Genomic DNA, 26,718 nt, shown 5'->3' with positions numbered 1-26,718 from the left:
TATTCCTACCTAAGGTCGGCCACAGATGCGCCGCTACCCCTGAGGACTAAGCTGGAACGCCTCGGAAAAGTCTGTCTCCCTTACCACACGAAGATTTAAATCGGTGTGTGTGTGCGAATATTTTTCTATCTACAAAATAAAAAATAAAAACACGTTCGCAGACGGATATTTAGCATAATTCAAACTGATCGGAATATTGAACGCAGAAAGGAAAACTTCCAGAAGTTGTCCATGAAGTTGACGCTCGGAAAATGGCAAAGTTGTAAACTCGCCGAGCGGTGAAAAATTGATGTCTTACCAATAAGTACCTAATTTAAGCTGAATTACAGCTCAATATATCAAGAAAGTTTTCCAATTTTTACAAATTCCAATAAACTTGTGCCTACAGTTCAAATTACTTCTTTAAATCAAAAACTTTTGAAGGTGGTAGAACCCTTTGTGGTTCGACTCCGGCGGCACCACCGCCACACCTATTTCTACCTAATAACAGCAATGTTAGGCGCTGCTGTGTTCTGGTTTGAATGGTGTGGTAAGGGAGACAGACTTTTCCGAGGCGTTCCAACTTAGTCCTCAGGGGTAGCGGCGCATCTGTGGCCGATCTCAAATGGGAATATCTAAACCTATCTGGGGTTGATTACAGATGTCCATGGGCGGCAATAGCCACTTACCATCAGGTGGACTGTATGCTCGTCTGCTACTCCTATATTATAGAAAAAGCTTGGCAATAAAAAAGATCTCACATTTCTATTATGTCTATTCCTACACACATTTATTCATAATGTAGGTAGAAGTAAAAAATGAGCCACTGTAGTCAGATACAATTGGAAACCTACCTGAGAGCGACCACTGATGTGTCGCTACAAGTAAGAATTGAGTTTCAACGCCTCGCATAAAAATCACTCTCTTACCACACCCGTCAAACCAGAACAAAGCAGTGCTTACCACTGCTTTCAATAGAAAAGTATGTAGTTGAGGCATTGGAGTATCCGAATTCAAACTATGAAGCATTCCACCACCTTCTAGATCTTTAAGTAGGTACTTAATTCTTAACTTATCTTTCTATAATTTAATATATTAGAATAAGTAAGGGTTACCAATAAGTAAATGAAACGAAGAACATAAGAACTCTTCATAACTTAACGCCTTAGGTTTTGATCGATTATAGCCTTTTTAAGATGCGAAAGATCTGTGTCTACAAATGGGATTAATCATGACCATGATATCTTGTACCTTACCTTAAATATTTGCAGCTATAACATACGCTTGCTATATTGAAATCGGTATAATATACCGATACTATATATTATATAGTTATAGAGGTTTAGCTGTCGAACCATTAACTTTGAAAAGGGTCTCGAACGGGTATTGGAATTGAGTATTATACATATTAGGTATATTATCGAAGAAATATATGAAATCGGGTACGCCTCGAGAATTTAGCGAAAAGGAGAGCATTTTTATAGAATTAAAGTACTAAACAAGCGTCCAGTCCACCTGATAGTAAGTTTTAAACGCTTTCTACACTCACAGCCCCACACTAGGATTCCCTGTATCGTGGATGCTATGGACACACACAGAGACAAATACACAAACACCCAGACCCAGAAAGAGAAATCTAAATTCATCATTTAGAAATCTGTCTGGCCGGGGATCGAAGCCGGGACCCTCTGCGCGTCATACCGGCATGGTGACCGCTCCGCCACGCGGGTAGTCTGGGTCGTCGTCGCGGTCGTCGTTCTAAGATGAATATTTGTAACCTACTCCATGTACAATAGGGGTTTATCTGAAGCGGACCACTGATTCCTAAGCATACAACAGAAGTGCTCAACACTAATATCGCCTCATATATAATTAAGCCGTCTACACACGCTTCCACCAAAACATAACAACTGTTTCACGCTAGAAATAGTGGTGGCGGTGGTACATTTCTGAACAAACGAAGCCGTTCCGGCCGGTTTTAGTTCTGCGGGTTCTACCACCTTTCCAAACATAATATATAAACAAACAAACAAACAACAAACATAATATACAAAGAACAAACATAATAAACAAACAAACAAACATAATATACAAAGTTATAGGTGTACAGAGGTAGAAAAAAATATAATCATCTCTACTTCTTCAACTGAATTCATAGTACTTAAGATACGAGTCAAATCAAATCTCTTTATTTGTGAATACAGGTATTAAAAACACAGGTATTAAATAGTTACATATAGTGCGCTATATTCCACCTTTTCAGGTATACAAATATATATTAAATTTAATTATCAAAATTTGTTACAGATCATTAAAGAAAAAAAAAGACGAGTTTTACGAGTAGTAAAACGATAGGCAGAATACTAATAAACATATATGCACGTAGTTTAAACTAGTACACACGTACACAGTAGAGCGCTTACTGCTGTCATAAGGTAACGTAGAGACGTCCTTCTGAACTTTTCATATCCTACGACCTTGTATGCAAGGGCGGCCAGAGCTTTCAGTCTCGAAGATACCCTCTTTGCCCGGTAATTTTTTTAAGGAAGCAAATACAACTCGAATTTCCTAATATTAATAAAAATAATTATTTAACTATTCTGAATAATTAAAAACATAATGTATAATTATGATAAAACCAACATTACTATTAAGTTGAGGCGAAGTAGGTATCAAGTAAAAATACGTAAAGATTGATGCCGCATCCGCCAATCATAATGAACCATTAATTCCTATGAAAAGTATTTTAACTTATTGAAAGATGCAACAGTCACTGTATTTAGAAGTTGCATTTCTTGTAATAATTATGTAGCACACTTATAGATTCAAATATTAAAAATTAGATTTTATTGCAATATTTAAACCAGGTTACGAAAAATGTAGCAAAGGAACCATTAAATTATTATTCTAAAATATTCATAAATGTTACTATGCAATTTTGTACATATTACAAAGCACTAAATAACCCAATTATTCCGTGACACGGCATGAGACAAGGCACATTTCATTGTCACGTCCCTTTGAGCGATATAATAACGTTGGAACGTAATAATGTTCGGAACACCACGATGTCTCATAGAATATAATACAGCTAGAATAGAACACAGCTCGTCCAATACAAAAGTCCAAACTTGCTCTTAAGTCTTCAACTTCGTTATAACTAAAGGTGATAAGATTTCAAAGCATTATTAGAGATGTAATCGATCTCTATGTAAACAGGACGAAACTTATCAATAACGTTTAGCTACAAAACCTTTTATAAAATGTAATATTTGCAAGCAAATATATTTTTAAATAAATAAATTGATGTATCTGTTTGTTTCTGATTGATCTATCTGTTTACTGTTTCAATCTGTTTAATTTTTTTTTTATAATACTGCCGCCTATTTATAATATTTATGCTACTGCCGAGTGCCGCCCATGGACATTTGTAATCAACCCGAGATAGGATTAGATATTCCCATCTAAGGTCGGCCACAGATGCGCCGCTACCCCTGAGGACTAAGATGGAACGCCTCGGAAAAGTCTGTCTCCCTTACCACACCCTTCAAACCGGAACACAGCAGCACCTAACACTGCTGTTATTAGGTGTGGCGGTGGTGCCGCCGGAGTCGAACCACAAAGGGTTCTACCACCTTCACCTTCACCTTAATGCGGCACATCTCCGAAATGGCTGCCTGGATTTTCACTGGCAGTTAATCGCAATTATAAGGAGTAATTTAAACGACTTTTTAATTCAGAAAAATAATTAGGGTTCCGTGCTAAACTTCAACGTGAGTGAAATCGGGCACAGCCCGTAATATATAAAGTTTGCAAATATATTTTTTTAGGTGAGAAAAACAGTATGCAGTCCACTTACCATCAAGTGGACTGCGTGCTCGTTTGCCACTTCAATATTATGAAAAAAAAAAAACAAAAAATAACACGGCACTTAGAACTTGATCTATAAAGACTAGATACTTACAAATAAAGATTCTCATGACCAAGTACGTAGCCATGTTCGAATATTTGCTTAGGTATTATAAGGAAACTTTACCGCAGCCGAACACGATTAGCTTACTTAATACACACATAATCGGCGATTAAATAAGACTATGCTAACAATAGCTTCATCCAATAATGCGATAATGTACTTTACTTAATGTGACGTAAGTTTACTACGATCATACTATAAGGTTACTTCAAAGATAACTGAAGGCCCCTTAAGGGTCCCTTCACATAGACGGGCTCGGAGAGGAGAGCAGATTTTTATCACGTTGAAAACAGAGTTTTGAGTAATTATTAGTATTAAGATTTATTTTTGCATGTGCACTTCTTTTGTCCTTAAGAAACTTTTAACGCGCTTCGTATGCAATAATATGAAGAGCCGACAGGCACTGATTGCGTGCTCTTTGTCACTCGCGCAGAAGATCGGTTCCGATTGCAAGCGCATCCGCTTTCAGATCATTCCAGCCCGTCTATGTGAAATAGTTGGCGGCTCCGCTCTGGCAAATTCCAAGCGTATACGATCCGGATTGCGTGAAAAGAAAAATGCGGGCCAATCTCTCCGAGCCGGTATGTGTGAACGGACCCTATTTCAGTAAAACGCAGTAAATGTAAAACTTTTGAGAGTAAATTATTTCGTCCGGCTAATTTAGCCGGGACAACCCTAAAAGATTCCACCCTTATCACATGTTAACCCCTTGTTGTAATGTAAAAATTAATTAACATATTTAACGTAATTTATTTATTTAATTTTAACCAGTAACTAAGACCTTTCCCCTTGTCACGCTATTTCATATTTTTGATACTCTACCCTACTTACTGTATGACGTGGATTATCTTTGTGATGTCATATTTTCACACAAGGACACACAATGTCATATTTACACATATTTTATACCTAGAAATATGTCGAAAACGCTAAATAATTATTTCCGTTTCTAAGCTTATTTACTACGCTTTGTGTGTGAACTACCAAACGATTGTTGACTATCCCTTCAGCTTCAGTACAGTAGTGACCTTAAAGCACAAAAAGATCCCTTCGCTTATGTTCCCCGTTCCAGAAGCTTTGTACTCTCGTTTGTGAGTAGTGCCTCTTAATGATGAAAACGTTTCAAAAGCCTTTGAGTACAAGCGCACTAGCGGAACTAAAGTGCAAATATTTAAACAGCGAAGTTACGTGATACCTCGAGCATTGTTTGCGGAACTGCGATACTAAACTATGTTCATTTTATATCATTGCAGCATTTTCTAGAATAATTGCCGTACCAGGCGTGAAGTTAACGAGTTGAAAAGCACATTTTTCATTGCAGCTATCGTACTTTTAAAATGGTGTGAGAGTTATTCGAAGTCCACCAGGTGGAATGAAGACCTGAAAAAGACCGCGGGAAACCGCTGGCTCGGGACAGGTTGGAGTGGCGCCAATTAGGGGAGGCCTATGTCCAACAGTGGACCTCAAAAGGCTGATGGATGGATGGATGGATGAGAGTTAGTCGAAATATTTAGAATGTGTGTGTGCGATAAGAAAAGACCCGGTAACTTACCAATTTATTCCCCCTTTAAATTTAGCAATCCTAATGCTTTTATGATTAAAAATATAGGTACGTATTTGTATACATATACATACATACATAGGTTGACTTATCAAAGTATTCACGCCCGGTATCCAGTTATAGTAGTAATGAATTTCAGACTCCCCTATGACAGAAGCATAGTCTCTGTTTATAATATATTTAACACTTAATATAGTGGATTGGTCTTTTAAATTTATTTCTAAGTAGGATTTTAAAAATGTCCCCTTCTGAATGACATTTTACAATTATACGTATAACATAATATGCATTACATTACATTTTTGTTCATAAAATAATTTATTTATCAAAAATATTTGATTAAATAAAGTAAAGTTAATTGACTTAATACTTTTAAATGTATCACTCAGTGCTTCGAGTTTATAATATTTAAGATTTCAAATTTATAGAGGGAATAAATTCATTTGAAATCGAGGGAAAAGCATAAATACTTCAATGAGACATTTTAATTCAGTCAATAAAATAATTATGTTGCTTGTACGATGGTTGCCCTTCAAATTTGATTACAAGTGTCCGTCTATGGCAGTGATTTTAACTCAATTATAAAATTACGTGCGTATTTGCTTCACTCAAATCTAATGATGAAAGGGGCTTAAATTTATCACAAACGTAATGAAAATAAGTGGCTTCAATTACATCGAGACCTGAAAATACTCAGTTCTGTTTGCCCAGGCTCATTAACATAAACAAATGTAATATTTTGGGTTATTTTAAATACACTCGTATATTCTTTGAAACGTAATAAATATGAGACGTGTACAAAAGTAAGGTCTACTATTCTACATAAATTACATTTGACGCGTGTGTCTGTGCCCTCAAAATATTTTTTATAACTACAAATTTACTTGTTTCTCTTATTCTTTATATATTTTACGACCTACAACTAAGTATTACAAATGACGAATTTTAATTTAGCCATGTCACTGCCTAGCTATACTTGTTTTTGTATAACGATTTTCTAATTATCGTACCGTCGTATCTTAAACAACAAAAAATACTATAAAATACCCGTTTCTCATGATCAAGGAACCATAAAACACTCTTCAATAAATACTAGTATTCTGGATTTAATAGTTCGGTAAACTTTAACAAAGGATGTGTAAAGAATTTTAAACTCACAGAGATACATCATTAACTTGTACTTGCTTCCACCACTCAACCCATTAGCGAATTATTGAAGAGTATAACATCCAGGCCTCCCCCAGTAGTGGACAAAGATGCCTAACAGGATAATAAAAGGGTTGCAATTATTGGGCGATTTAAGTTTACCTTTATGAGACCAATATATTGGAATGTAATATACTTATTACATTAATAAAAACTATTTTCACTCGTACGTAAAAAGTTTTATTAATATTTAAATAACTTTATTTTCAAACAACGCCGCGCCTACTTTGATAACTAAGGTTCTTGATATATTCATCTTTCATTATGTATTTTGTAATCCTTACTAATCCTTACTAATATTATAAATCCGAAAGTAACTCTGTCTGTCTGTCTCGTTGTCTCTTCTTCACGCTCAAACCACTGAACCGATTTTAATAAAATTTTGCACAAAGATAGTCTGAGACCCGAGAAAGGACATAGGATAGTTTTTATCCCGGAAATCGCACGGGAACTAGGGATCGCGATATAATATCGATTAATCGGAGAATCGATCTTTTTGACCTAAAACATCGATTATTTTAATCGATATTAGTAAGGATTGAATAGTAAACTATGCATTTGCAAAGTTGAAGGTACGAATTTTCAGTTTTACATATGTTAGTATGTTATATTATTTTCTTTTAAACGCGGGCGAAGCCGCGGTCAATAACTAGTAAGTATTATAATTTCACCGAGGACTTAGCCGCCTGCGCCAATTATCCAATGCCACAATCACTTACATGCATGGCCTCTCATATGATACAACCATCCATATAATATTCACGAAACTGTGACGTCACAGCTTATGTAGCTACGAGTACATATACATCATAATTACAATCAGAGTAAATTACGTTTGCTCTACACATGTCATACCTGTATAACATTCATGTGTGTGTGTCAATTAACGCGTTGGAGATCATCGTTGTCGATATTAATTATCTGGATTATACCACTAGTATATACCATACTATGATGATAAATAATCTATTATATGACAACTAGCTGACCCGGCAAACGTTGTGTTACCATATAAATAAAAAAAAATGTTAAGGGTGAACAACCCTTATCACTTAGGGGTATAAAAATAGATAGTAGCCGATTCTCAATCCTACTGAATATGCATATAAAATTTGGTGAAAATCGGTAAAGTTTCGGAGGAGTACGGTAACTAATATTGTGACACGAGAATTTTATATATAAGATAGTACATAATTGAGATTTAATGTAGAACTTCTCAAGGTTTGCCCACAGCAAATCTATTTCCGCCTTATAACCGTAGGAAAGTGCTATTGTATTCTGGTTTGCACCATAATTACTCGTATAAGAGAGACAACAAAGGGTTGCAACGCACCTTATGTCAATCTCAATTGTAATCCTATCTGGGATTCATTACATAGGTCTGACCATGAACAAACATCAGGTGGTCTATAACATCCTCGTTTGACACTTCCAATACATTTTGTTACAATATCCGGAAAATTTATATCTACTCTTCATATGTATAATGCGCAATCCTGCTTGTTCGTTGAGATTACCTTCGAGAAGACTGACTCAGGTAAGCTTCTGAGCTAGACACTGCTGGCGTAAGGTAGAAATATCTATCTAGATATGGTGATGGAACTTTGGCATTAAGACGGCAAAGATGTCACTATCTTCGAAATTACATTGAATTATACTTATAAATAAACAAACAAGCAACGTTTTCCATAGTATCTGCATTTAACTAATACATGCAGGGCCGGATTTAAGGGAGGGCAACAGGGGGGGACTGCCCCGGGGCCTCCACAAAAGAGGGGCCCCCACAATAGTAGAGGTAAGGCGTATATACTGGAACAGGTTCAGGGACTAGGTATTTTACCGGACTAGGTCGGACCTAGTCCAAGTTTTAATATGTACCTAGTCCAAGAATAAGTACCTAGTCCACACTAAATTGTACTAATGATACAAACATGAATACTAGAAGAATCTACCTGCGTTTCACAATAAAAATATTTATTGAAAAACTCAACTGAAAAAAATTGTTCATGTTTGTTGCCCCAAGGCTTCTAGACCTCTAAATCCGGCCCAGAATACATGTAGATAAATAAAGCAAAAAGAACATTAACAGCGAAATGCGACTAAATAAGAAAGTCCCTCCAATGTAATCTTCTTTCATTGATCGAGTAACCTTCAGTTCTCAGCCACATAATAAGGTGCGTGACACGCCCGTACTAATGGAACGATTGAGCAAACGCGACTAATTGATCGCGCGCTGTCCGCCTATCATGGTTTCATCGTTAATAACCGTTTGTCACACAACGCCGTGATAATCCAGGTATGAAATTGGTCCCAATTTACAAGGTTTAGTGATTGAGGATTTTTTATGCCAGTAATATAGGAGTAGCAGAAGAGCATGCAGTCCATCTGATGGTAAATGGCTACAGCCGCCCATGGACATCTGCAATCAACGGATTAGATATTCCTACCTGAGGTTGCTTACAGATGCACCGCTACCCTTGACTTAGCTGAAACGCCTAGGACAAGTATGTATCCTTTACCACACCCTTCAAAGCAGAACAAAGAACTGCTTAACACTGCTGTTTTTAAGCAGAAATAGGAGTGGCGGTGGTGCCGCCGAAGTCGATCCACAAAGGGTTTTACCATTAAAGTTCTTGAGTCCATCAAATGGTGCTAATTACATAATAAGCAACAAAGGGCGATTCTTCTACACAATGAAGCGGCATTATTAAGATTTTATTCGTTTTCCAGGGAAAAGACAAATGAAACTAAATACGTATAGCACATTTTCATTTTGAGTTGTTTTTTATCGATAATTTATTAAGCAAAAACCCATTTTTTTCTACTTAGTTGTTCATAAACATAGATAGAACGCCGTGATAATCCAGGTGAGAAATTGGTTCCAATTACACCTTTTAGTAGTTGAAAATATACATGTAACTGCGATAATGGAATTATAAGTAACGATTGATTCTACTATAGAATGAAGCGGCACTATTGAGGGTTTATTAATGTCCCAGGGAAATAACAAAAGATAAGGTACAGCATATTTTAAATTTTGACCAGCATTTTTGAGCGAAATCTAAAGTTTATTACTTAGTTGGTTAATACACATAGGTGGGTCTAGTTATTAGAAATTATCTTTACTTGTATTCACTTTTTATAACGGGCATGTAACATCTACGCACACTTTGCCAGTCTTCGGGAGCTTCAGCCTTCACCACTTCCCAGAAAGGAAATCTTTTAATTCTACTGTAAAAAGAAAAAAAAATGTGAGCCGTCACGGGACGCCTGGCAGATGTGAAACATCGACATTATTTTGTAAAAGTAATATGCAGAAAAGAACATATTGTGATAGGAACTAAATATGTCATAATGATAAAATAAAATATTACGATTGCGCATGGCGACGCGTCGCCACACCGTACACACTACTGCATATAGACTGTATATATACACTACACTGTCGCCACGGCATGCGTCGCCACGCCAGAAATCGGTTTTACGTGCGGCTATAGATGTTTCACATCAAAAATAATTAACTTACTGATGACTTGATGGTGTGTGATAGTGTGATTTTGCTTTCTTTGCAGGAGGCTGATCACTTTCACTCTCTAAATTATCACGGTCAGACATTTTATTATTAGAAAAATAATTTGTTTTCAAGCATTGATCTATAACCTGAAGTTACGCCGCAAGCGGGCAAAACTTGAAACATACAAAATACGTCAAGTGGTGTAAAACGAGTTAAAACGACTCCAGTCAAGTCCAGTCGCTCTCGCGCGGCGTAGTAATACACACTAATGTCACTGAACACGTTAAACGTCATTATTTTGAATTTTAAGCCTCAAAATGCCTTCTTGTGCAATGCGTAAATGCAAAAATTATGCTCGAAAAAGAAACAAGCTTCATGGAATCACCTATCACACGTAAATAAAGAGAAATTATTAAATTTTGTTTATTTTTCGTGTTCGATCCGCCATGATTACGTGAGTAACCAGAAAGAGACAAAGTATGTTTTTGTCAATGAAAGTGATAAAGACGCAAAATGCATGGTCATAGATCAACAGAACAGAAGTGACATTTTATTGAAGCTCACGATGTTCATATGTCGTATGTTATAGTTTAAGATCCCACTGCTTAATTTTTATATTAGTGTGTTTTTAGTCAAAATATAACTTTTTATAGTTTATTTTAATAAAATAAAAGCGATATATGGGAAATTCTGTATCCTAATCTCTAAATTTTCTTCGATACCTGTGGTAAATAATAAAAAATATTACCATAAAATTTATATAGGATAGTATACGGTATTTTAAAATTTCTTTAATTGAATAAATTAACCTAAACATAATTTAATAAACAATCTTTGTATAGCCAGAAATTAATCCTCAAAAAGCCCACGGTAAGATTCGAATCTTATATATAAAATTCGCATGTCACGATGTTAGTTACTTTACTCCTGCGAAACGGCTTTACTGATTTTCATCAAAATTTATATGCATATTCAGTAAGTCTGAGAATTGGCTACTATCAATTTTTCATATCTCTAAGTGATAAGGGTTGTTCGCCCTTAACATTTTTTTTATTTATATGGCAACACAATGTTTGCTGGGTCAGCTAGTACATAACATTTATAAAATGTACACAACTTTGCAATTAATGGTCGTGTGTAAAATAAAACTGAAAATAATAAACATAAATTAGTAAAGATACTTCGCCGCCTTGAAATTGAATGAAGCCACAAACGGCTTATTAGTAAGTTCTTTTTTTTAATTCTTGACAAATAAAAACATTTTTAGAGAAAATTTACAAATAAATAACTAATACTGCGTAATTTACATAATAAATAAATAATTATTTCAAATATTTTAGGGACATTTTAGCACGGAGACGTGGCAAAACTTTTTTACGCAACTATTTCAATTCTCAAAACTGGGTACATTTTCTTGTTAGGAGTGAGTAATCTTTACTAATCTATAATAATAAATATAAACAATTTTTAAATCGTATATTTTAAACCAGTCGATACATCTGTATAGATACATTCTTTCAAATTATATATTTATATAATAATAATTTATTTAGTTAAACTGTACTATAACATTTCTACGTAAACGATGTACTAAAACTATTATCGACAGTTTTGGACATTTTTTACCTTCTGTTCCATTATTTCATTGTCTATGACAAGCATGCGTATCAATGGGAAAACCACCATACGTCCCGTTTTTAACGGGACAGTCCCTTTTTTCGATGCTTCGTGCCGTTGTCTCCGAAATGAACCGTTGCCATTGTCAATTAAGTAACAGTTAATATTATAATTATGAAAAAAACATGGGGTGCTCCATTTATCAGTTTTCATAAAGCGCCCCACATTTTTTGCACAATTATACTATTTACTTTTCCTTAAATGATTCCTAGATTGAAAATTATTTTCTACTTTTTAGTTAATTTTATCATAAAATCGTGTTTTTTATTATTTTTAACTATATTTTTTCAAGTAAAAAGTATTTGACATAAAAAAATCGATGTCCCGTTTTGACTGAAGTAATCATTGGTCACTATATTCCATTGTCAATATTTACGTTTGCGTACACTTGAAACGCAAGGTCAAACACTAGTTGTCTTTTTTTATCACATTGTTCTAATAGCTCTGTCCCTTATAGAACATTTGTCTATGTAGTTAAAGGTAAGCGTCGCCACGCCAGAAATCTTTTTTACGTGCGGCTATAGATGTTTCACATCAAAAACTTTTCTTAAAGGTATAGTACTGGAACATTAATGGATCGATTGTAATGTTAACACAACTTGAAACCGATCGGTGAAGTTTTAATAACAGCTGGTACCTCTAGCGGACTAAGGGGGGGGCGGAAGGAGTGGTCCACCCCAGGCCCCCGGTCTTGGGGGGCCCCAAACAGTTGCAAAAAAAGGTCGCAAGGCACATCGTCACTGAAATACGTATTTATCGGCGAGTACGTCTATGAGACACTTGAATTTTTCCAAAATCAAATCAACTTTTGACACTAGGGGCCTCCATTGAACTTTCCGCCCAGGGCCTCCGACGTCCTTAGTCTACTGGTTGGTGCAAATCCATTTGCGACGTTCATAACAAAAAAGGTATTCGTTTCTTTACATTCTCATTTCGTTCCTTTACAAGACAACTTGGTCCATAATATATTACAACCATTTAATACTCTGTAGGCTATTAAATCTAGGAGTCCCTTCATTTCTACAAACGGACGGTTCTCATCTAGTTGAAAGCCGTCGGCCATCAATCCTCTCGTTCCATCGATTACGTTTAACACATTTCATTACTCTGACGCGATTTACGAGTGTACTACCCATTTACTAAATATTTTCTAATGTACCGCCTTGCTAAGATTTATTTCTCTACAATAGGAATTATTAACATTACCTACAAGTTTCTAGTTAAGAGAAATACAAGAAAGACCTATGAGAAAGATTTGGTTGAGTTAGGTTCGGTTATAGTCGACCGCGCTGGTCAAGTGCATATGTGTAGACTTCACATACCTTTGATAACTTATTTTTTAAGACTCAAATATAGCGGTTTCCTCGCGATGTTTTTCTTTAACATTTTAAATCATGCAGAATAGACGTAGTTTTGCCAGAATTAAACCACGAAGAGTTAGAACTCTATGATAAATCACATTTAAAAGTAAAGGGGACTTGTTCGTAATAACTTTTAGTAGACGACCCGCGTGGCGGAGCGGTCACCATATCGGTCTGACGCGCAGAGGGTCCCGGGTTCGATCTCCAGCCAGACAGAAATCTGAATGATGAATTTAGATTTCTGTTTCTGGTTCTGGGTGTTTGTGTATTTGTCTCTGTGTGTGTCCACGGCACCCGAGACACAGGGAATCCTAGTGTGGGGCTGTGAGTGTAGAAAGCGTTTAAGCGTTAAAGAATTAAAACTTATCCTTTGATATAAGTCGTCGTCAATCCATTAATGTATCATTCCTGGGCACAGATCTCCTTTTAAAGTAAGAATGGCTATCCCATAATCTACCAACCAAATGCAAATTAATAGACCTTTCAAAACATTTTCTCATTTCCCAGGCGCGTAGATTTCCTCACGCACATATCCAAAACATACAGACATAGAAGTTTCTTACACACGTAACTGAATAATCAGCGATGCGTGCCTTGAATTCGAACCATTGATATGACTAACACAACACTAACATACAAAACGTATAAATGTAAACGTTTTTCCGATACACAGCAAACAATGTGGAAAGTATCAACATTGTTCGGGCACACACGTCACGCGGCGCGCTAGTTACACAAAATCGATACATCACTAACACGAGTGCCTTTGTAGGCTGATGTGTGCGAATTGCGAATGAGTACAGATTCAAATTATATAAAACTATTTACTTGACGGTGATAAGTTATGATTTAGTAATAAGGTCACTCAGCTCTAGATCGAAGCGTCCGAGGTTAGTCTAGGCACAACTATTTTCTAAGTTATGTGCCTATTACAAATTAATTATCCCTTGCTTTAACTGTAAAGGATTATGATGAGAAAACATACAAGCCGAAGTGTTCATAAAAAAAATCTCGAAGGTGTGAATTCTACCAATTCGCACTTGGCCAGCGCATCGGATTCAGACACCTTCAGCGGAGATCCATACCCATCAGTGTGACAACAATAAACAGCGTAACGACAATAATTTAAGTCATAATTAATTTCTACATGATCTTCTGTTCAATAGAGCCCTCAGCACGACCCTCCCTTATTCTAGCTGTTAATTTTCATGATCCGGGAAAATCACATCTTAAAGATGAAGATAAAGTTAGGATGAAGTTACTTTTCAACTAATTAGGATGGATACATTAAATAATTAAAAGTACCGCCGCCACAGCTATTTTTAGCATAAAGCAGTTCTGCATTTCGGTGGAAGGGTGTAGATGCCAGTTGACTTACATACGACTATTGTACAGTAGTACAATAATATATTGTGAATATGATTATATTACGTTTTGGTAGAAGTGTTTATAGTTCGACTCGGCGGCACCACCGCCACACCTATTTCTGCCTCATAACAGTAGTGTTAAACGCTGCTGTATTCTGGTTTCAAGGGTGTGGTAAGGGAGATATTCGTTTCCGAGGCCTTCTAGCTTAGTCCTCAGCAGTAGCGGCGCATCTGTGACCGGCCTTAGCTAGGAATATCTAATGATCAATCCACAGAAATGGCATCTAGCCATTTCTGTGGATCGATCACCTTTCGGTAGAACCTGTTCTTTATAGAGTTGATCACAGATGTGCATAGACGACTTTCTTTTTATAATATAGGAGTAGCAGACGAGCATGCAGTCCACCTGATGATAAGTGGCTACTGCCGCCCATGGACATCTGTAATGAACCCCAGATAGTATTAGATATTCCTACCTAAGGTTGGCCACAGATGCGCCGCTACCCCTGAGGACTAAGTTGAAACGCCTCGGAAAAGTCTGTCTACCTTACCACACCTTCAAACCGGAACACAGCAGGTCCTAACACTGCTGTTATTAGGTAGAAATAGGTGTGGCGGTGGTGCCGCCGGAGTCGAGCCACAAAGGGTTCTACCACCTTCAACCTTCGTATAAAGAAACCTCATTTAATTAGCAAAGTACCATGTTCTTTGCACAATATTACACGCTAACTCTATTTGCGCAGAAAATAAACCAAGCCAAAGTTGCTCTAAAGGAAAACGACAAGCGCAGCGGGCGCTTGAAGGCATGTGTATTACTAATTTGCTTCCACCAGTTTCAGCTAGAAAATGAATGTGCAGAGTAAATAGAAACAGAAATGTTTACTGGGTGTTTAGTTGAAACTCTTTTTCAGACGTATTTGAATGTTAAATGCTGTTTTACAAGCTTTTATTCAGTTTTATTTCTGTCGACTGTCCAGTGTCCATCTGTCTTATAATTGAATTTGAACTGGCTTCGAATATACATTAAGCTTAAAAGTACATATTCAAAGGCGTTCCAGCTTATTCCTCAGGGGTAGCGGCGCATCTAGGAATAATAAAGGAATATCTCCCTTACCACACCCTTGAAACCAGAATACAGCAGCGTTTAACACTACTGTTATGAGGCAGAAATAGGTGAGGCGGTGGTGCCGTCGGAGTCGAACCCCGAAGGGTTCTACCACCTCCTTTAGTTCACTTCCGTCGTCGACCAATTCCTGATCATATTTATAATAATATTCACAATATATGATTGTATTACGTTTACGATGATAACGTAATACAATCATTTTCACAATATAGACACAACCTTCTACCCACTTACCCATAAAGGCAGCGGATAAGTAGATAAGCTCCTTTGAAAGTTTACAAAAGCGACTTAAAGGCGACGCTACCTTGATATCGAATGCAATATTGATATTGGCATTGAAGTTTTATGTTCGCAAAGGTTACATTCAACAGACGGTATTTACGTCTCAAACAATCTTTTGTGAGTAGCTGAAGTAGTAACAAATAAATTGTCTTGCACAAATTGAATTAACTGTAGCATTATTACCCGTCACTGATAAAATCTTAAGCGATTTTTGGCTTCCAGAGTTCGAAATTGGGCCATTATTTTGTAGTTAAAGTAGGTTAAGATAGAGATAATTATTTTTATTTTTATAGTGTTAAAGTTGCAAACGAGCATTAAGCCCACCTCTAGTATAACTCTATAGACCTCTGTATAACCCCATATGAGTGTCCCCATATCTGTGTGACCTCAGATAATATCAGATTTCTACCTGAGGTTGGCCACAAATGCGCCGCTTCACCTGAGGACTAAGCTGGAATGCCTCGGATAAATGTCTCCCTTACCACACCACACTACTGTTATTAAGCAGAAAATATTAAACTAAATATAGAAATCCACATTTTCATTTTAATACATCATAAGATAAGAATATTTAATCCCACTTATTTATGGAAATTCAGCGTGAAATCTAAACGAAGGGCCAGCAAGGATTCCCAAATCATCCCTTATCTTTCCGGCCTGCGGCTTTGATCGAATCTTAATGAGTCAGAAACTCTGAGGCTTAACTCACACATACCACTACCACATTGTAAGAAAATTTGGAAAAAAATTGTCTGTGGAAAGCATAGATTAATAAAGATTACTCACTCCTAACAAGAAAATGTACCCAGTTTTGAGAATTGAAATAGTTGCGTAAAAAAGTTTTGCCACGTCTCCGTGCTAAAATGTCCCTAAAATATTTTAAATAATTATTTATTTATTACGTAAATTACGTAATTATTACGTAAATTAGTTATTTATTCGTAAATTTTCTCTAAAGATGTTTTTATTTGTCAAGGATTCAAAAAAAGAACTTACTAAAATAAGCCGTTTGTGGCTTCATTCAATTTCAAGGCGGCGAAGTATCTTTAGTACTAATCTAAGTACTAATCTATGTACTAATCTATGGTGGAATGCAATAAAATATTATGAAGCGAACAAAAAGGTGATAGAGCCAGTTATGGCCGACTCGGGAAGCACAAGAATCACTCCTTTTTCTATCTTATAACATCCGTGACAAACAGACAGCAGAGGCTTAATAGAAAGGCATCGTTTTGAAAACTTAGCAACATATGTACAATCTCCTCGCGTCTCTTTTCTGAGGGCGTTTTAGTGCGGTAAAAATCCCACATAACCCGGCGTCGCTCCCTACGACATCGGGTACCTTTTGAAGGTTTCCCCTCGTGAACAAAAAAAAGTAGGTATGAGTTGAGCTTACGCTCTCGTTTTTCCTCTGAAACTGAACTTCCCCCAAGTTAAAAACTTTTCATCTAAGAGATATCTTACTCGCAACATTGATTATCTTCTCAACAACTTCAGTAATTAAAAATTGTTTAAAATAGAAACGGCACGTTAATTCTATTTTTGGCGCTTATTTTGTCTAAATTATGTTGTCAGCGCGGTGGACTATGACACAATCGTTCTCATTCTGAGAGGAGACCCGTGCCCAGCAGTGGGACAATAGTGGGTTGATGATGATCCGATTTGATATGACATTATACGATAGAGATAAACATTTCACCTGTAAATAATGTTATCATAAGCTTGTAGAACCCTTACACCGACCCTTATTGTTATACAATATATCAATGAGATTAGACGGGGCCACTGAGATATCTGTAATCTTATATATTATTTCGATATCTCGTAAAATAAGGTTAATGTAACGGAAAAGTAGTCGGTGCGTGTATTTATGTACGCGTCAAAAACGATAGGTATTTCTTTAAAATAAACAATACATTTTTGTACCAAAGCATTAAATGGCTGATTTTCTTCAGAGATTCCTATTTATAACAGCAGTGCCAAATGCCACTGCGTACTGATTTGAAAGACTGATACACTTACAGGAAACATTCCAACCTAATCCTCAGAGAGAGCAATTCATCTATAGCTGAAGACAAGTAGAATATAAATTCTCTCCATGTTTGATAATGGGATAGAGTTGCAGTTATCAGTGATCACTTACCAACAGCTTTTTGCTACTGATATATATTATAATACTCTTAATAATATTTTTTGCGTGACGTTTTATGCGTTTATTTATAACGAGTTTTTGCCCGCGGCTTCGCTCGCGTTACGAAGTAATATTTTCATCCCCTATTTTATCCCCTTGGGGGCAGAATTGATCAAAATCCTTTCTTAGCGGATGCCTACCTCATAACATCTACCTGCCTGGCAAATTTCAGCCCGATCCGTCCAGTGGTTTGGGCTGTGCGTTGATAGATCACTATGTCAGTCAGTCACCTTTGAGTTATATATATTTAGATGTTACACCCCTTTTAGACTCATTACATTAACATTACAGTAACATTCATTTTGCAATCAGCTTTATTCCCATGTTTAATGTTAATTTCTCTTTAATTCGAACGCAAAGCTTACATTAGTTCACGCGGGATAATTATACTTACCACTATATTCAGCTTTACAGGAATTAAATTTTCATTTCATCCCACAAATATTATTTGTAGTTTGAGTTTGTTAATAGGTAATCCTCTGATGTTTTATCTAATGGATTAAAATAAGATAAGGGCGCTTGAGGATCAAGCAGGAATATCAAAATTATTTTACTCTTGTATGTCCCGTAATCAAAATAACAAGCGTATTTTCATAGACTTATAGGGAAGATTTTGATTGCACTGACCGTATCTATTAGCGACTTGTGTAGATCTTAACCGGTATATGTAATGGCGGGCATTACATGAAGCAAATGTCATACACTCTTCCATTCCATTCCATGCTATGGAAGACCCGTTAAGCTGTTATTCCCGCTTATTATCATAGGAAAGTAGTAGTTAAACCTCGTTGGAAGCCTAATGGGTAGTTTGTCATCCGACACGGGATGGCCACTAACTCCTCCACCAACATACATTAGAGCAGCGTGGTGGAGTACGCCCCAGGCCTGTCCCAACCGATGCACCTTTGAAGGTGGTAGAACCCTTTGTGGTTCGACTCCGGCGGTACCACCGCCGGAGTCGAACCTAACACCTAACCGCCGTTAATTAAACTTTATTGTTTCAATTGAAGTAAAATCAACTACGAAAAATAATTTAACAGACCGTTATTCCCAGCGGTAATAATAAAATTGTTGATTTCATTTTATTGATGTTGTTATTAAAATGTTGGTAAATAAATCTTGGTTAAAATATACCTATATGAAATGTGAACAGGTACTTTAAATGTAGGAAAATATCGATTGTATTGTGCCGTATGTGTGTGTGTGTATCTGTGTGTGTGACTGTGTGTGTAGTTGTGCATTTACGGTAGCAGCTTACCGTTGCTATATAATACAGTCCACAAATACATAAGGTATTCCAACTAAGCCTTATTTCCATGAATTTGATATAGCAATAGAGCATTTAGCGTAGTTGAATTTGGTAGAGCCCTTTGTGGTTCGACAAACGGACTTTGTGTGAATACTGTTGATTTTGGTAGGTAGGTAGAACCAATATTGTTCGACCAGAGGTACCACCGCTTCAATTACTTATAGTATGAAACAATACTTCATTTCGGTTTGTAGTTACTTAGTCTGACTTACATATGCGGAAGCTTTTTTTAGGAAATTTTATACTCAGGAGTAATAACAATTCAATGATAGTGTTCAGATAGAAACTAATTTTTTATGTCTTAAAGCCGTAGTGACTTACTATCAGCTGGAATGCATGTTTGTTTACATTGTATTTAGAATTAAAAAAAGTCATAAAGCTGCTACTATCTCAAAACAGAAAGTAGTTATTATAAAAACAAAAACCCGGCTACTTAAATTTGTAGCTGATGTTACTCCCACGATTTAGACAAATCCAACGACACGTCACAAGTAAAAATCGTTTAACTCGAAAAACATTACACTCCGCAGTCAGGTTAAATCTACGTTGATAGGTAGAGTCCGCGCCAAACATCTAGTCCGCTCTGAATATAGAAACGAGGCGTGTCGCAACAAATTGTAGGTAACAGCGAGACGAAGAAAGCGTGGGACCCCCCCCCCCCCCTGGCACCCGTCCGCTGCCCGCTCTCGCCCGCGGGTAGTGCGTCAGTGTGCCCTTACTGTTGCTACGGAGTAGGGTTGTTGCGAATATCAGCATCAGCATCAGCATCCGCTGATTATCAGCTTTCTTCTAACTATCAGCATCAGCATCCGCATCCGCAACAAAAGATGCTGATATTTAATGCTGATATTGAAATTGTAACGTGTTCGTTGAAGGCGGGACTGAGCTTAAATCACGTGGAGTTTTAGCCAATCACAGAAGTTTATAAACACAAGTTGTCATCAAACAATCATTCGATTGTATTGACAACGTAATTTGGTCAGACATCAATAACTTTCGATCATAGTTCAATCAATCAATAACAGAATTATGTATTAAATTCATAATGCCACATCCAGTGAAAAGTGCAATATGACCAAATATTTCGTTATTGAACAAAGATACGACACAGTGTTGTTTTTGTAAAAAAAAATAACAAATAAATGCAGACTTCTTTGTCACTGTAGAGTGGAGGGTAGCTGAAGTGGATGTTGGTTTGGTTCTGAAGTCGGTGCTAAATATATTTCGTTGGATAACGGCGTAAACAGCGTGTTCAATATGAGCGCCGGCTTCGGAGATATGTGCTGAGCCAAAATTTGATTCAGTTGATTTTTGCTTTGTAGTGACATGGAAGTCGATTGTATTTTTTAATTTTTTTTTTTTCACCTTTTTTAGTTTTTAGATGACATACTAAAAATCTTACAAATGCACTAGTCGCCCTTACGATTTTTGAAAGTTCCTCTCGATTTCTCTGGTCTGCCATCATCAGACCCTTATTTTCTTATAATGGGACTACTTTGGAAATATCTTTTTTTCCAACAAAATAAAAATCATCCAGTTCGGTTCATAAACGCCGAAGTTATCCGCGAACAAACATAAAAAAGACATATATACGGTAGAATTGAGAAACCGCCTCATTTTGTGAATGGTTAAAAAAGACTATTCTCGTAAGGGACGTACAAATACCGCAATATAAAATATATTTATTATTAGTATTTTTAAATATCAGCATCAGCATCAGCTGATATTAATCTGAAAAAATCAGCATCAGCATCAGCATCCGCTGATCTAGTAAAAACCTGCATCAGCAACAACCCTGCTACGGAGTATATGCTTGTTATATATGGTTGTGTTCGACCGCATTAGCTCTCTGACTACACCTGCGCGCAACAACTTCAGAGTGGACTAGAAATTTGCCGCGGTCTGTTCAAGACAGTCCATAGCGACAAGTATAGATTGTGTTTAGTTAAAATCATTTTCAAATCCATTGCATATATTATGTCAATGTTTGAGTTTACAGTGAAGTAGTCGCATATCAACTATTTATACAGCGAAAGCTTCAAATCCGTCAGAGGTAGCAGGAGATTAACTTCGGTCCGTTATTGACATTGGTTCTGCAACGGATTCTGGGAAATACTAGATGCGGAATAGATTAAAATTTAATTTACTTCCTCGAATAGCATTTTCTATTGAAAATTGCTGATAAAATTGTTTGTTATTATTACTTCATGGAAAACAGTGCTTGCAATTGTTTGAGAGTAATGTTGGTAAGAGTCACAATTTTTTTTTTTTGCCAAAAGTCAAATTGTAGTATCGCGATGGGAAATTGAATTGTCATGAACTTGTACTTTGCTTGCTTAGGATTTTATTTATAAGCTTTTTAACTACATTTTTTCTGCGACATTACCTTATAAGATAAAAAATGAGAGAATGTAAGTTGGAACTAGACAAATGTGACCTATTAGGGATTTATAAATCTTTGTCATAAATCCTAATTCATAAGGGTTGTTTCATATTGTCCCTTTCGTCTTCTCACTCGTCATTCATTCTCCAATAAAATCTTTGATCACAATCCTCCATATTCAAACTGACTGTGAGATAAAGGTGACATTAACAGCTAGATATAATTAATAGCGACTTTGCACTAATAGCCGATGCAACTGTTCACTCGCGAAAGTAGCCAATAATTCGTCAGCTTTAGACAGAACAGTAGTGAGAATACACCCTTAATCTGATATATCTGAGTAGCGGCGCCTAATTACCTGCGAACTCACATTTCCTCCTCGGATTTGAAACCGTAAATGACAGCACTTTCACATAAAGAACTCTCACGGAACCATCACTCATGCGATAGCAAAAAGTGGTTGGACAGCCTTAGACGGTAGTGAGAATACACCCTTAATCCGGGATATCTGAGTAGCGGCGCCTAATTACCTGCGGATTTGAATTTTGACTTTCACTAAAAAGAACTCTCACGGAACCATCACTGATGCGATAGCAAAAAGTGGGTGGGCAGCCTTACACGGTAGTGAGAATACAACCTTAATCCGGGATATCTGAGTAACGGTGCCTAATTACCTGCGGATTTGAGATCATAAGACTTTCACTAAAAAGAACACTCACGAAACCATCACTCACGCGATACCAAAAAGTAGGTGGTCAGCCTCAGACGGTAGTGAGAATACACCCTTAATCCAGGATATCTGAGTAGCGGCGCCTAATTACCTGCGGATTTGAGACCATAAGACTTTCACTAAAAAGAACTATCACGGAACCATCACTCATGCGATAGCAAAAAGTGGTTGGACAGCCTTAGACGGTTGTGAGAATACACCCTTAATTCGGGATATCTGAGTAGCGTCGCCTAATTACCTGCGGACAGAAATTTCCTCCCCGGAATTGAGACCGTAATTATTCTTTCCCGTCTCCCCGACAGTAAGCTCCCTGATTAGTATTTCCTCACTAATGAGACTTATTAAAGATCGCAAAGACCTCGTCGTCGAAATACGTCAAACAAGAAAGATTGATGATCCGCGTTGCGGAGCGGTGAGCGTATCAGTCTGATCCGAAGAAGGTTCCGGGTTTGGTTCTTGTCCAGGAAATAAGCCAAAAATGATTATTTACTTATTAAACTTTATACATAAAATGAGCAAAAACACAATACTAGAATGAATACAAAAAAAGGATATTGCAGATATCCGCATCCGCAATTGCGAAAATTCCTTAACTATTTTAACATCCGCATACATAGATGTCAAAAAAAAACATTTCTACGACAAAATGTATTAATTTAACGCCATCTTCTGGTACTGAATATGTATTAAGTTACTGATTTATCTACGCTGTCGGCAAGTAGACCTTCGATTCTTGGGCCGCGTCTCGGTAGGCAAAATCGTTAATCCCGATGATCCCGATGAGGACAATGGGACAAAATTATTAAAATCGTGTATTGTAAACGGTTCTTGATAATTGTTCCAAATTTTGAATTAATCTGGTTGTTCAAAGTTGGAAAAAATCGAGTTCAAAGAATCCGTTACATACCTAGATATATAACGCTAATAAAAGCGTGGTAAAAAAATATAAATCCAAATTATTCACATCAGACTGAGCCATACCGAAGAATGGTCGCATTTGGTTAGTATACCACGTAATCAGAGTATAAAAACAAATCAACTTAGAGTTGCTAGCGAACCCAAAGGTATACCCAACTTCATTACAGAGTTACGATTGTTCCACGTAGTATAACTTCTCTACAGTGGAACTAATTAGACCCCTGAGGACGGGCACATGTTGAGCAGATGTGCCTCTTCATTCAGGATTTTAAAATGCCAACCAGGGTTACCAGTGTTCATAATCCGTTTATTTATTAACGAACTTCCGTTTAGGCTTAAACTGCGTAAGGCACAGTGTTTTTAATATTCACGCAGGAGTCCTCATACTTTAGAGGTAAAATATGCATGAAAATCGGCTAGACTTAAATGTAGGAATATTATGTATCACACGCAGTAAAAAAACGAAACCTCAGTTTTCTTCATATCATCATACTTTTCATACAATAACCAGATAGTAGGTATAAACGTAACCTACTAATAGATTAATCTAATACCCATATCTGGAGAGTGCATGAAACATAATAAATTGAAGAGTCTTCCATACTTAGAATGACGTCATTAATTGAATTGGATGACGCATTGTCATCCAAACCTTGTATGCAAAGTTTCAGTACAATCGTATGGGATAAGCTAATTAAAAAATCAGTTGCAATATTTGACCCTCACATGGCCCACATACATATGAATATGGCTCACATACATACGAACTAACTAGTTAAATAAAAGCTTGTAAAAATTACACCAGCCCTTAATTTAAGGAAAAGGTAATACGACCAAACGTATCCATTTACACTGACAACACAATAGATACGTTAGAACAAGTCTGCAAACTCCGTATCAAACTTAGATAACAACGCCCTTGAAATGTTGAAATTACAACTTGTGCACGTGTTGCTAACTTTGTAACAGCCTGTTTGTAATGTTATTGTTGTGTCATATAGTGTTGTATAACCCATAGCTGTTCCGCTGATGTGTTTACGAGTAGGTTCCTCAGAAGGTGATGAAAAGAGTCGTAAATCATCATGCTGATCTAATTCACTTACTTTACATTTGTTTAATTGATTTTAGATGCTTTTCAACTCTTAATGAGAGTAACAACTTGGACACATGATAACTATAAAAACTTGTCATGTCTCAATTTTAAGCGCAAGCCTTCTCAAAACTAGAGGCGGCCTTCAAAACAAAAACTACCATGATAATTTGTTAGAGTCACATGGTTACATGGGCTTTTACCGCAGACTTCGAGTACTTCTAGGACTATCGAGGACTTCGGGAACCCCAGCGGAACGCCACATACATCGTTCTTTCCATGGATCTCTGGCAGGACAGTTCGAGCTGCCATTCATACCGCTCTCAAATCGGATACCTGGAGAAACCTACAGTGTACACCACAACATAAAATCAATCACCTATGAGATCAGATAAGTTACCTATCCTAAACGACATGACAATTACCGTTAAAGACTAACTTACATAACTTACGTCTCACAGACTAACGCGAACGTATCTTCCGACAAAGAAAAGAACATTTGAATTTAACGTGTGCATAACGTATGATTCGAAACGGTGAAACCCCTCGGGAACACGATGCATTGTATTGCTTTTCAAATTCAATCTATTTATTCAGCCATTTCAAGCTCTCGAAGCACTTACCCGCCGATATATGTATACAAATAAATGGCTCTATTTGGCTGTGTTTAGCTACTCACTGCCATTTTACATCTAGTGTTTTGGAAATCAAAGTTCGAACAAACAGCTCTTTTTTCTTTGATTTCATAGGACGTTTCTCTTAATATGTGAAAATATTTTACGACTACTAATCACGGCTGTTTCTAACGCGTATTTTGTTATTTTACCGAAAACTTATCCGTAAAAATTTTTTTTTTTTATTTTCCTGACAAATTACCGGTTAAATACATAATTAAGTGTCTCTAAGTGCCTTACATTAACAGTTTCTCAGTAAAAATATATAACAAATATTTTTTAACTTTATATTGTGCTATTTTCTTTTTTAAAACTGAGACGCCCCGCGACTTACTTAATGTAGCTTAGCGAACCCCAGGGGGTTGCAAGCCCCACATTGAAAAACACTGGGTTAAATCAATTTAGACGGAAAATACTTCAAGTACATATTAAGCCGCTTTTCATATTAAACGACTTATCTTGTTCTAAAAAGTTGGTCACTATATATCAATACTGATCGCAGTATATTACGTGGAATCCATACGATTACTTGAACAAATAACTTTACCAATTTAATAAGAAAACAATCTTACATAAAATGTTTTATACATTATAATATATGTAAAAACAGATTGCGTTTCGTTATAACACACCCGGTAAATACGAATCTTATAAATATTTGACGAAAATTACGAATTTAAGGCGATTATGAAACATTGGTTGAGTAAATATGAGCGCTGTTAGAGAAAATATTAAGAGAACTGAAAGGGACCGCCGAGGGACCAATTTTACATAACTGTACATAATAGGTAACCTATCTGAAGACTGAAGTACCTATATTTGAATCAGTGGAAATCCCCTTTCATCCTCGTATCTCTATATCAATAAGAGGAGCGATAAAAATTCAGATATTCCAATGTATTCAAATTCTACTGAGACTAATGCGTTTTCATAGTAAACGTTGGCTTATCTGAGTGATTTTTGGAATTCCTTCTTTTAACTTTGAATGTATCAGTTTACATGTGTGTACGAAAACGAGCTTTCTTTCAAAGTTCACGCCTGCGACAGAATAACTGTTATAAACAACTAACGTATTTATTTTTGATTAAAAATACGTACAATATACATATGTATCAACTGTTCTACTTGAGATATTTCACATTTTTTTTAACTTTCATAAATCCATATTGCAAAATCAAACGGGCACGCATACATGCATCAATTAGTATTACCATAACTATTGGGAATATAATACCTACTATAATCTATACTAATATTTTAAAGAGGAAAACTTTGTTTGTTTGATTGATTGTAATGAATAGGCTCAAAATCTACTGGACCAATTTTAAAAATTCTTTCACCATTCGAAAGCTACATTATCCACGAGTAACATAGGCT

The 26,718-nt window shown here is 36.5% G+C and overlaps 1 protein-coding gene across 1 annotated transcript in view; it reads right to left on the bottom strand.

The window, feature by feature from the left end:
* LOC140746243 (small G protein signaling modulator 2) overlaps nucleotides 1-26,718 on the bottom strand; it is a 78,888-nt gene that overhangs the window by 40,531 nt on the left and 11,639 nt on the right. The window lies entirely within an intron of this gene.

This window comes from Epargyreus clarus, unplaced genomic scaffold, assembly GCF_041222505.1.
Source record: "Epargyreus clarus isolate Ecla_fem2 unplaced genomic scaffold, WU_Ecla_fem_2.2 ptg000012l, whole genome shotgun sequence".
Lineage (NCBI taxonomy): Eukaryota > Metazoa > Arthropoda > Insecta > Lepidoptera > Hesperiidae > Epargyreus > Epargyreus clarus.
Note: the sequence above shows the minus strand (reverse complement) of the source record. Positions and strands in the feature narration are given on the sequence as shown.